We start from the raw sequence: 12407 nt of genomic DNA, 5'->3' as shown, positions 1-12407 counted from the left end.
AGCATCGGAATTCAAAACTGGTCTCACAGGAAATGTTCAAATCATAGTCAGTAAGAAGAGTCAGTCTTCGCGTACTTAAGTCGGCATTGTGCCTTTTGTATTTAATTCCGATGCAATATCTGTGTTTCGTCGTCAATAAGAAGGTCCAAGGGATACAGTAAACTTTAAGTGAGGAATCGGAATCCGTAACTAGAGTCACAGGAATGGTTCCAACATATAGAGTAAGAAGAGCCAGTCTTCTTGTACTTAAGTCGGCATTGCGCCTTTTGTATTTAATTACGATTCAATATCTGTGTTTCGTCGTAAATAAGAAGGTCCAACGGTTACAGTAAACCTGAAGTGAAGCATCGGAATCTCTAACTAGTGTCAACGGAAAGGTTCAAACATAGACAGTAAGAAGAGCCGGTCTTCTTGTACTTAAGTCGGCATTGTGCCTTTTGTATTTAATTCCGATGCAATTTCTGTGTTTCGTCGTCAATAAGAAGGTCCAAGGGCTACGGTAAACCTGAAGTGAAGCATCGGATTCTATTACTAGTGTCGCACGAATGGTTCAGTCGTAGACAGTAGGAAGAGCCAGTCTTTTTGTACTTAAGTCAGCATTGTACCTTTTGTATTTAATTCCGATGCAATTTCTGTGATTCGTCGTCAATAAGAGGGTCCAAGGGATACAGTAAACCAGAAGTGAAGCCTCGGAATCCAAAACTGGTCTCACAGGAAATGTTCAAAACATAGTCAGTAATAAGAGTCAGTCTTCTTGTACTTAAGTCGGCATTGTGCTTTTTGTATTTAATTCCGATGCAATTTCTGTGATTCGTCGTCAATAAGAAGGTCCAAGGTATACAGTAAACCTGAAGTGAAGCATCGGAATATATAACTAGTGTCACTGGAATGGGTCAAAGCATAGACAGTAAGAAGAGCCAGTCTCCCTGTACCTAAGTCGGCATTGTGCCTTTTGTGTTTAATTCCGATTCAATTTCTGTGTTTCGTCGTCAATAAGAAGGTCCAAGGGTTACAGTAAACCTGAAGTGAAGCATCGGAATCTATAACTAGTGTCACCGGAACTGTTCAAAACATAGACAGTAAGAAGAGCCGGTCTTCTTGTACTTAAGTCAGCATTGTGCCTTTTGTAGTTAATTCCGATGCAATTTCTGTGTTTCGTCGTCAATAAGAAGGTCCAAGGGTTACAGTAAACCTGAAGTGAAGCATAGGAATCTATAACTAGTGTCACCGGAATTGTTTAAAACATAGCCAGTATGAAGAGCCGGTCTTCGTGTACTTAAGTCAGCATTGTGCCTTTTGTAGTTAATTCCGATGCAAAATCTGTGTTTCGCCGTCAATAAGAAGGTCCAAGGGATACAGTAAACCAGAAGTGAAGCATCGGAATCTATAACTAGTGTCGCAGGAATGGTTCAGATCATAGACAGTAGGAAGAACCAGTCTTCTTGTACTTAAGTTGCATCGGTCTTTTGTATTTAGTTCCTATGCAATATCTCTGTTTCGTCGTCAATAAGAAGGTCCAAGGGATACAGTGAACCAGAAGTGGGGCATTGGAATCCATAACTAGTGTCACAGGCATGGTTCCAAACATAGACAGTAAGAAGAGCCAGTCTTCTTGTACTTAAGTCGACATTGTGCTTTTTGTATTTAATTTTGATGTAATTTCTGTGTTTAATAGTCAATAAGAATGTCCAAGGGATACAGTAAACCTGAAGTGTGGCATCGGAACCTATAACTAGAGTCACAGGAATGGTTCAAAACATGGACAGTAAGAACAGTCAGTCTTCTTGTACTTAAGTCGGCATTGTGCCTTTTGTATTTAATTCCTATGCCATTTCTGTGTTTCGTCGTCAATAAGAATATCCAAGGGATACAGTAAACCCGAAGTGAAGCATCGGAATCTATAACTAGTGTCACAGGAACTGTTCAAGTCATAGACACTAAGAAGAGCCAGTCTTCTTGTGCTTAACGGCATTGTGAATTTTGTATTTAATTCCGATGCAATTTCTGTGTTTAATCGTCAATAAGAAGGTCCAAGGGATGCAGTAAACATATAGCGAAGCATCGGAATCTAAAACTGGTCTCACAGGAAATGTTCAAAATATAGTCAGTAAGAAGAGTCAGTCTTCTTGTACTTAAGTCGCCATTGTGCCTTTTGTATTTAATTCCGAATCAATTTCTGTGTTTCGTAGTCAATAAGAAAGTCCAAGGGATACAGTAAACCTGAAGTGAAGCATCGGAATCTATAACTAGTGTCCCCGGAATGCTTCAAAACATAGACAGTAAAAGTAGCCAGTCTTCCTGTACTTGTCGGCATTGTGCCTTTTGTATTTAATTCAGATGCAATTTCTGTGTTTCGTCGTGAATAAGAAAGTCCAAGGGATACAGTAAACCTGAAGTGAAGCATCGGAAACTATGACTAGTGTCACAGGAATGGTTCAAATCATAGACAGTATGAAGAGCCAGTCTTCTTGTACTTAAGTCGGCATTGTGCCTTTTGTATTTAATTAAGATACAATTTCTGAGTTTCGTCGTCAACAAGAAGGTCCACGGGATACAGTAAACCTGAAGTGAAGCATCGGAATCGGTAACTAGTTTCACAGGAATGGTTCGAACATATACAGTAAGAAGAGCCAGTGTTCTTGTACTTAAGTCGGCATTGCGCCATTTGTATTTAATTCCGATGCAATTTCTGTGTTTCGTCGTCAATAAGAAGGTCCAAGGGATACAGTAAACTTGAAGTGAGGTATCGGAATCCGTAACTAGAGTCACAGGAATGGTTCCAACATATACAGTAAGAAGAGCCAGTCTTCTTGTACTTAAGTCGGCATTGCGCCTTTTGTATTTAATTACTATGCAATATCTGTGTTTCGTCGTAAATAAGAAGGTCCAACGGTTACAGTAAACCTGAAGTGAAGAATCGGAATTTATAACTAGTGTGACAGGAATGATTCAAAACATAGACAGTAAGAAGAGCCACTCTGCTTGTACTTCAGTCGGCATTGTGCCTTTTTTATTATATTCCGATGCAATTTCTGTGTTTCATCGTCAATAAGAAGGTCCAAGAGATACAGTAAACATATCGTGTAGCATCGGAATTTAAAACTGGTCTCACAGGAAATGTTCAAACATAGTCAGTAAGAAGAGTCAGTCTTCTTGTACTCATGTCGGCATTGTGCCATTTGTATTTAATTCCGATAAAATTTCTGTGTTTCGTCGTCAATAAGAAGGTCCACGTGATACAGTAAACCTGAGGTGAAGCATCGAAATCGGTAACTAGTGTCACAGGAATGGTTCCAACATATACAGTAAGAAGAGCCACTCTGCTTGTACTTCAGTCGGCATTGTGCCTTTTGCATTATATTCCGATGAAATTTCTGTGTTTCATCGTCAATAAGAAGGTCCAAGAGATACAGTAAACATATCGTGTAGCATCGGAATTTAAAACTGGTCTCACAGGAAATGTTCAAACATAGACAGTAAGAAGAGCCAGTCCTCTTGTACTTAAATCGGCATTGTGCCTTTTGTGTTTAATTCCGATGCAATATCTGTGTTTCGTCGTCAATACGAAGGTCCAAGGGATACAGTAAACCTGAAGTGAAGCATCGGATTCTATAACTTGTGTCACAGGAATGGTTCAAATCTTAGACTGTAAGAAGAGCCAGTCTTCTTGTACTTAAGTCGGCATTGTGGCTTTTGTATTTATTCCGATGCAATTTCTGTGTTTCATCGTCAATAAGAAGGTCCAAGGGATACAGTAAACATTTAGTGAAGCATCGGAATCTAAAACTGGTCTCACACGAAGTGTTCAAAGCATAGTCAGTAAGAAGAATCAGTCTTCTTGTACTTAAGTCGGCATTGTGCCTTTTGTATTTAATTCCGATGCAATTTCTGTGTCTCATCGTCAATAAGAAGGTCCAAGGGATACAGTAAACATATAGTGAAGCATCGGAATCTTAAACTGGTCTCACAGGAAATGTTCAAACATAGTCAGTGAGAAGAGTCGGTCCTCTTGTACTTAAGTCGGCATTGTGCATTTTGTATTTAATTCCGATGCTATATATGTGTTTCATCGTCAATAAGGAGGTTAGAGGGATACAGTAAACCTGAAGTGAAGCATCGGAATCTATAACTAGTGTCACAGGAATGGTTCAAAGCATAGACGGTAAGAAGAGTCAGTTCTCTTGTACTTCAGTCGGAATTGTGACTTTTCTAAGTCATTCCGATGCAATTTCTGTGTTTCATCGTCAATAAGAAGGTCAGAGCGATACAGTAAACCCGAAGTGAAGCATCGGAATCTATAACTAGTGTCACAGGAATGGTTCAAAGCATAGACACTAAAAAGAGCCAGTTTTGTTGAACTTAAGCCGGCATTGTACCTTTTGTTGTTAATTCCGATGCAATTTCTGTGTTACGTCGTCAATAAGAAGGTCCAAGGGATACAGTAAACATTTAGTGAAGCATCGGAATCTTAAACTGGTCTCACAGGAAATGTTCAAACATAGTCAGTGAGAAGAGTCGGTCTTCTTGTACTTAAGTCGGCATTGTGCATTTTGTATTTAATTCCGATGCTATATATGTGTTTCATCGTCAATAAGGAGGTCAGAGGGATACAGTAAACCTGAAGTGAAGCATCGGAATCTATAACTAGTGTCACAGGAATGGTTCAAAGCATAGACGGTAAGAAGAGTCAGTTTTCTTGTACTTAAGTCGGAATTGTGACTTTTCTATGTCATTCCGATGCAATTTCTGTGTTTCATCGTCAATAAGAAGGTCAGAGCGATACAGTAAACCTGAAGTGAAGCATCGGAATCTATAACTAGAGCCACAGGAATGGTTCAAAACATAGATAGTAAGAAGAGCGAGTCTTCTTGTACATAAGTCGGCATTGTGGCTTTTGTATTTATTCCTATGCAATTTCTGTGTTTCGTCGTCAATAAGAAGGTCCAAGGGATACAGTAAATCTGAAGTGAAGCATCGGAATCTATAACTAGTGTCACAGGATTGGTTCAAAGCATAGACACTAAAAAGAGCCAGTTTTGTTGAACTTAAGCCGGCATTGTACCTTTTGTTGTTAATTCCCATGCAATTTCTGTGTTACGTCGTCAATAAGAAGGTCCAAGGGATAAAAGTAAACCTGAAGTGAAGCATCGGAATATAAAACTAGTGTCAAAGGAATGGTTCAAAGCATAGACAGTAAGAAGTGCCAGTCTTCTTGTACTTAAGTCGGCATTGTGCCTTTTGTATTTAATTCCGATGCAATTTCTGTGTTTCATCGTCAATAAGAAGTTCCAAGGGATACAGTAAACATTTAGTGAAGCATCGGAATCTAAAACTGGTCTCACAGGAAATGTTCAAAGCATAGTCAGTAAGAAGAATCAGTCTTCTTGTACTTAAGTCGGCATTGTGCCTTTTGCATTTAATTCCGATGCAATTTCCGTGTTTCATCGTCAACAACAAGGTCCAAGGGATACAGTAAACCTGACGTGAAGCATCGGAACCTAATACTAGTGTCACAGGAATGGTTCAAATCATAGACGGTAAGAAGAGCCAGTCGTCTTGTACTTAAGTCGGCATTGTGCATTTTGTATTTAATTCCGATGCTATTTCTCTGTTCCGTCGTCAATATGAAGGTCCAAGGGATACAGTAAACCTGACGTGAAGCATCGGAATCTATAACTAGTGTCACAGGAATGGTTCAAAGTATAGACAGTAAGAAGAGCCAGTCTTCTTAAACTTAAGTCGGCATTGTGCCTTTTCAAAATTAATTCCAATGCAATTACTGTGTTTCGTCGTCAATAAGAAGGTCCAAGGGATACAGTAAACCTGAAGTGAAGCATCGGAATCTATAACTAGTGACACAGGAATGGTTCAAAACATTGATAGTAAGAAGAGCCAGTCTTCCTGTACTTAAGCCGGCATTGTGCCTTTTGTATTTAATTCCGATGCAATATCTGTGTTTCGTCGTCAATAAGAAGGTCCAAGGGATACAGTAAAACTGAAGTGAAGCATCGGAATCTATAACTAGTGTCACAGGAATGGTTCAAAACATAGACAGTAAGAAGAGCCAGTATTCTTGTACATAAGTCGGTATTGTGCCTTTTGTATTTAATTCCGATGCCATTTCTGTGTTCCGTCGTCAATAAGAAGGTCCAAGGGATACAGTAAACCTGAAGTGAAGCATCGGAATTTATAACTAGTGTCACAGGAATGGTTCAAAACATAGACAGTAAGAAGAGCCAGTCTTCTCGTACTTAAGAGGGCATTGTGCTTTTTGTATTTAATTCCGATTCAATTTCTATGTTTAATCGTCAATAAGAAGGTCCAAGGGATACAGTAAACATATAGTGAAGCATCGGAATCTAAAACTGGTCTCACAGGAAATGTTCAAAACATAGTCAGTAAGAAGAGTCAGTCTTCTTGTACTTATGTCGGCATTGTGCCTTTTGCATTTTATTCCGATTCAATTTCTATGTTTCGTCGTCAATAAGATGGAACAAGGGATACAGTAAACCTGAAGTGAAGCATCGGAATCTATAACTAGTGTCACAGGAATGGTTCAAAACATAGACAGTAAGAAGAGGAGTCTTCTTGTACTTAAGTCGGCACTGTGCCTTTTGTATTTAATTCCGATGCAATTTCTGTGTTACGTCGTCAATAAGAAGGTCCAAGGGAAACAGTAAACCTGAAGTGAAACATCGGAATATATAACTAGTGTCACAGGAATGGTTCAAAGCATAGACAGTAAGATGAGAGAGTCTTCTTGTGCTTAAGTCGGCATTGTGCCTTTTGTATTTAATTCCGATGCAATTTCTGTGTTTCATCGTCAATTAGAAGGTCCAAGGGATACAGTAAACATTTATTGAAGCATCGGAATCTAAAACTGGTGTCACAGGAAATGTTCAAAGCATAGTCAGTAAGAAGAATCAGTCTTCTTGTACTTAAGTCGGCATTGTGCCTCTTGTATTAAATTCCGATGCAATTTCTGTGTTTCATCGTCAATAAGAAGGTCCAAGGGATACAGTAAACATATAGTGAAGCATCGGAATCAAAACTGGTATCACAGGAAATGTTCAAACATAGTCTGTAAGAAGAGTCAGTATTCTTGTACTTAAGTCGGCATTGTGCCTTTTGTATTTCATTGCGATGCAATTTCTGTGTCTCATCGTCAATAAGAAGGTCCAAGGGATACAGTAAACCTGAAGTGAAGCATCGGAATCTAAAACCGGTCTCACAGGAAAGGTTGAATACATAGACAGTTAGAAGAGCCAGTCTTCTTGTAATTGAGTCGTCATTGTGACATTTGTATTTTATTCCGATGTAATTTCTGTGTTTCATCGTTAATAAGAAGGTCAGAGGGATACAGTAAAACTGAAGTGAAGCATCGGAATCTATAACTAGTGTCACAGGAATGGTTCAAAACATAGACAGGAAGAAGAGCCAGTCTTCCTGTACTTAAGTCGGCATTATGCCTTTTGTGTAAATTCCGATGCAATTTCTGTGTTTCGTCGTCAATAAGAAGGTCCAAGGAATACAGAATACTTGAAGTGTAGCATCGGAATCTATAACTAGTGTCACAGGAATGGTTCAATTCATAGACAGTAAGAAGAGGAGTCTTCATGTACTTAAGTCGGCACTGTGCCTTTTGTATTTAATTCCGATGCAATTTCTGTGTTTCGCCGTCAATAAGAAGGTCCAAGGGATACAGTAAACCTGAAGTGAAGGATCGGAATCTATAACTAGTGTCACAGGAATGGTTCAAAACATAGACAGTAAGAAGAGCCACTCTTCTTGTACTTAAGCAGGCATTGTGGCTTTTGTATTTAATTGCGATGCAATTTCTGTGTTTGGTCGTCAATAAGAAGGTCCAAGGGATGCAGTAAACCTGAAGTGAAGCATCGGAATCTATAACTAGTGTCACAGGAATGGTTCAAAACATAGACAGTAAGAAGAGCCAGTCTTCTTGTACTTATGTCGGCATTTTGCCTTTTGTATTTAATTCCGATGCAATTTCTGTGTTTCATCGTCAATAAGAAGGTCCAAGGGATACATTAAACATATAGTGAAGCATCGGAATCTTAAACTGGATTAAAGGAGATGTTCAAAGCATAGTCAGTAAGAAGAGTCAGTCTTCTTGTACTTAAGTCGGCATTGTGCCTTTTGTATTAAATTCCGATGCAATTTCTGTGGTTCGTCGTCAATAAGAGGGTCCAAGGGATACAGTAAACCTGAAGTGAAGCATCGGAATCTATAACTAGTGTCACAGGAATGGCTCAAATCATAGACAGAAAGAAGAGCCAGTCTTCATGTACCTAAGTCGGCATTGTGCCTTTTGCATTTAATTCCGATGCAATTTCTGTGTTTCGTCGTCAATATGAAGGTCCAAGGGATACGGTAAACCTGAAGTGAGGCATCGGAATCTATAACTAGTGTCACAGGAATGGTTCAAAACATAGACAGTAAGAAGAGCCAGTCTTCTTGTACTTAAGTAGGCATTGTGGCTTTTGCATTTATTCCGATGCAATTTCTGTGTTTCATAGTCAATAAGAAGGTCCAAGGGAAACAGTAAAACTGAAGTGAAGCATCGGACTCTATAACTAGTGTCACAAGAATGGTTCAAAACATAGACACTAAGAAGAGCCAGTCTTCTTGTACTTAAGCCGGCATTGTGCCTTTTGTATTTAATTCCGATGCAATTTCTGTGTTACGTAGTCAATAAGAAGGTCCAAGGGATACAGTAAATCTGAAGTGAAGCATTGGAATATATAACTAGTGTCACAGGATTGGTTCAAAACATAGACACTCTGAAGAGCCGGTCTTCTTGTACTTAAGCCGGCATTGTGCCTTTTGTATTTAATTCCGATGCAATTTCTGTGATTCGTCGTCAATAAGAGGGTCCAAGGGATACAGTGAACCTGAAGTGAAGCATCGGACTTTATAACTAGTGTCACAGGAATGCTTCAAATCATAGACAGTAAGGAGAGCCAGTCTGCTTGTACTTAGGGCGTCATTGTGCCTTTTGTATTTAATTCTGATGCAATTTCTGTGTTTCGTCGTCAATAAGAAGGTCCAAGGGATACAGTAAACATATAGTGAAGCATCGGAATCTAAAACTGGACTTAAAGGAGATGTTCAAAGCATAGTCAGTAAGAAGAGTCAGTCTTCTTGTACTTAAGTCGTCATTGTGCCATTTGTATTTAATTCCGATGCCATTTCTGTGTTTCGTCGTCAATAAGAAAGCCAAGGGATACAGTAAACCTGAAGTGAAGCATCGGAATCTATAACTAGTGGCGCAGGAATGGTTCAAATCAAAGACAGTAAGAAGAGCCTGTCTTCTTGTACTTAAGTTGGCATTGTGCCTTTTGTATTGAATTCCGATGCAATTTCTGTGTTTCGCCGTCAATAAGATGGTCCAAGGGATACGGTAAACCTGAAGTGAAGCATCGGAATCTATAACTAGTGTCACAGGAATTTTTCAAAACATAGACAGTAAGAAGAGGAGTCTTCTTGTACTTAAGTCGGCACTGTGCCTTTTGTATTTAATTCCGATGCAATTTCTGTGTTACGTCGTCAATAAGAAGGTCCAAGGGAAACAGTAAACCTGAAGTGAAACATCGGAATATATAACTAGTGTCACAGGAATGGTTCAAAGCATAGACAGTAAGATGAGAGAGTCTTCTTGTGCTTAAGTCGGCATTGTGCCTTTTGTATTTAATTCCGATGCAATTTCTGTGTTTCATCGTCAATTAGAAGGTCCAAGGGATACAGTAAACATTTATTGAAGCATCGGAATCTAAAACTGGTGTCACAGGAAATGTTCAAAGCATAGTCAGTAAGAAGAATCAGTCTTCTTGTACTTAAGTCGGCATTGTGCCTCTTCTATTAAATTCCGATGCAATTTCTGTGTTTCATCGTCAATAAGAAGGTCCAAGGGATACAGTAAACATATAGTGAAGCATCGGAATCAAAACTGGTATCACAGGAAATGTTCAAACATAGTCTGTAAGAAGAGTCAGTATTCTTGTACTTAAGTCGGCATTGTGCCTTTTGTATTTCATTGCGATGCAATTTCTGTGTCTCATCGTCAATAAGAAGGTCCAAGGGATACAGTAAACCTGAAGTGAAGCATCGGAATCTAAAACCGGTCTCACAGGAAAGGTTGAATACATAGACAGTTAGAAGAGCCAGTCTTCTTGTAATTGAGTCGTCATTGTGACATTTGTATTTTATTCCGATGTAATTTCTGTGTTTCATCGTTAATAAGAAGGTCAGAGGGATACAGTAAAACTGAAGTGAAGCATCGGAATCTATAACTAGTGTCACAGGAATGGTTCAAAACATAGACAGGAAGAAGAGCCAGTCTTCCTGTACTTAAGTCGGCATTATGCCTTTTGTGTAAATTCCGATGCAATTTCTGTGTTTCGTCGTCAATAAGAAGGTCCAAGGAATACAGAATACTTGAAGTGTAGCATCGGAATCTATAACTAGTGTCACAGGAATGGTTCAATTCATAGACAGTAAGAAGAGGAGTCTTCATGTACTTAAGTCGGCACTGTGCCTTTTGTATTTAATTCCGATGCAATTTCTGTGTTTCGCCGTCAATAAGAAGGTCCAAGGGATACAGTAAACCTGAAGTGAAGGATCGGAATCTATAACTAGTGTCACAGGAATGGTTCAAAACATAGACAGTAAGAAGAGCCACTCTTCTTGTACTTAAGCAGGCATTGTGGCTTTTGTATTTAATTGCGATGCAATTTCTGTGTTTGGTCGTCAATAAGAAGGTCCAAGGGATGCAGTAAACCTGAAGTGAAGCATCGGAATCTATAACTAGTGTCACAGGAATGGTTCAAAACATAGACAGTAAGAAGAGCCAGTCTTCTTGTACTTATGTCGGCATTTTGCCTTTTGTATTTAATTCCGATGCAATTTCTGTGTTTCATCGTCAATAAGAAGGTCCAAGGGATACATTAAACATATAGTGAAGCATCGGAATCTTAAACTGGATTAAAGGAGATGTTCAAAGCATAGTCAGTAAGAAGAGTCAGTCTTCTTGTACTTAAGTCGGCATTGTGCCTTTTGTATTAAATTCCGATGCAATTTCTGTGGTTCGTCGTCAATAAGAGGGTCCAAGGGATACAGTAAACCTGAAGTGAAGCATCGGAATCTATAACTAGTGTCACAGGAATGGCTCAAATCATAGACAGAAAGAAGAGCCAGTCTTCATGTACCTAAGTCGGCATTGTGCCTTTTGCATTTAATTCCGATGCAATTTCTGTGTTTCGTCGTCAATATGAAGGTCCAAGGGATACGGTAAACCTGAAGTGAGGCATCGGAATCTATAACTAGTGTCACAGGAATGGTTCAAAACATAGACAGTAAGAAGAGCCAGTCTTCTTGTACTTAAGTAGGCATTGTGGCTTTAGCATTTATTCCGATGCAATTTCTGTGTTTCATAGTCAATAAGAAGGTCCAAGGGAAACAGTAAAACTGAAGTGAAGCATCGGACTCTATAACTAGTGTCACAAGAATGGTTCAAAACATAGACACTAAGAAGAGCCAGTCTTCTTGTACTTAAGCCGGCATTGTGCCTTTTGTATTTAATTCCGATGCAATTTCTGTGTTACGTAGTCAATAAGAAGGTCCAAGGGATACAGTAAATCTGAAGTGAAGCATTGGAATATATAACTAGTGTCACAGGATTGGTTCAAAACATAGACACTCTGAAGAGCCGGTCTTCTTGTACTTAAGCCGGCATTGTGCCTTTTGTATTTAATTCCGATGCAATTTCTGTGATTCGTCGTCAATAAGAGGGTCCAAGGGATACAGTGAACCTGAAGTGAAGCATCGGACTTTATAACTAGTGTCACAGGAATGCTTCAAATCATAGACAGTAAGGAGAGCCAGTCTGCTTGTACTTAGGGCGTCATTGTGCCTTTTGTATTTAATTCTGATGCAATTTCTGTGTTTCGTCGTCAATAAGAAGGTCCAAGGGATACAGTAAACGTATAGTGAAGCATCGGAATCTAAAACTGGACTTAAAGGAGATGTTCAAAGCATAGTCAGTAAGAAGAGTCAGTCTTCTTGTACTTAAGTCGTCATTGTGCCATTTGTATTTAATTCCGATGCCATTTCTGTGTTTCGTCGTCAATAAGAAAGCCAAGGGATACAGTAAACCTGAAGTGAAGCATCGGAATCTATAACTAGTGGCGCAGGAATGGTTCAAATCATAGACAGTAAGAAGAGCCTGTCTTCTTGTACTTAAGTTGGCATTGTGCCTTTTGTATTGAATTCCGATGCAATTTCTGTGTTTCGCCGTCAATAAGATGGTCCAAGGGATACGGTAAACCTGAAGTGAAGCATCGGAATCTATAACTAGTGTCACAGGAATTTTTCAAAACATAGACAGTAAG

This window comes from Schistocerca serialis, chromosome 3 (genome assembly GCF_023864345.2).
Source record: "Schistocerca serialis cubense isolate TAMUIC-IGC-003099 chromosome 3, iqSchSeri2.2, whole genome shotgun sequence".
NCBI classification, from domain to species: Eukaryota; Metazoa; Arthropoda; class Insecta; order Orthoptera; family Acrididae; genus Schistocerca; species Schistocerca serialis.
The sequence above is the reverse complement of the archived record's forward strand: the minus strand, read 5'-3'. Positions refer to the sequence as shown.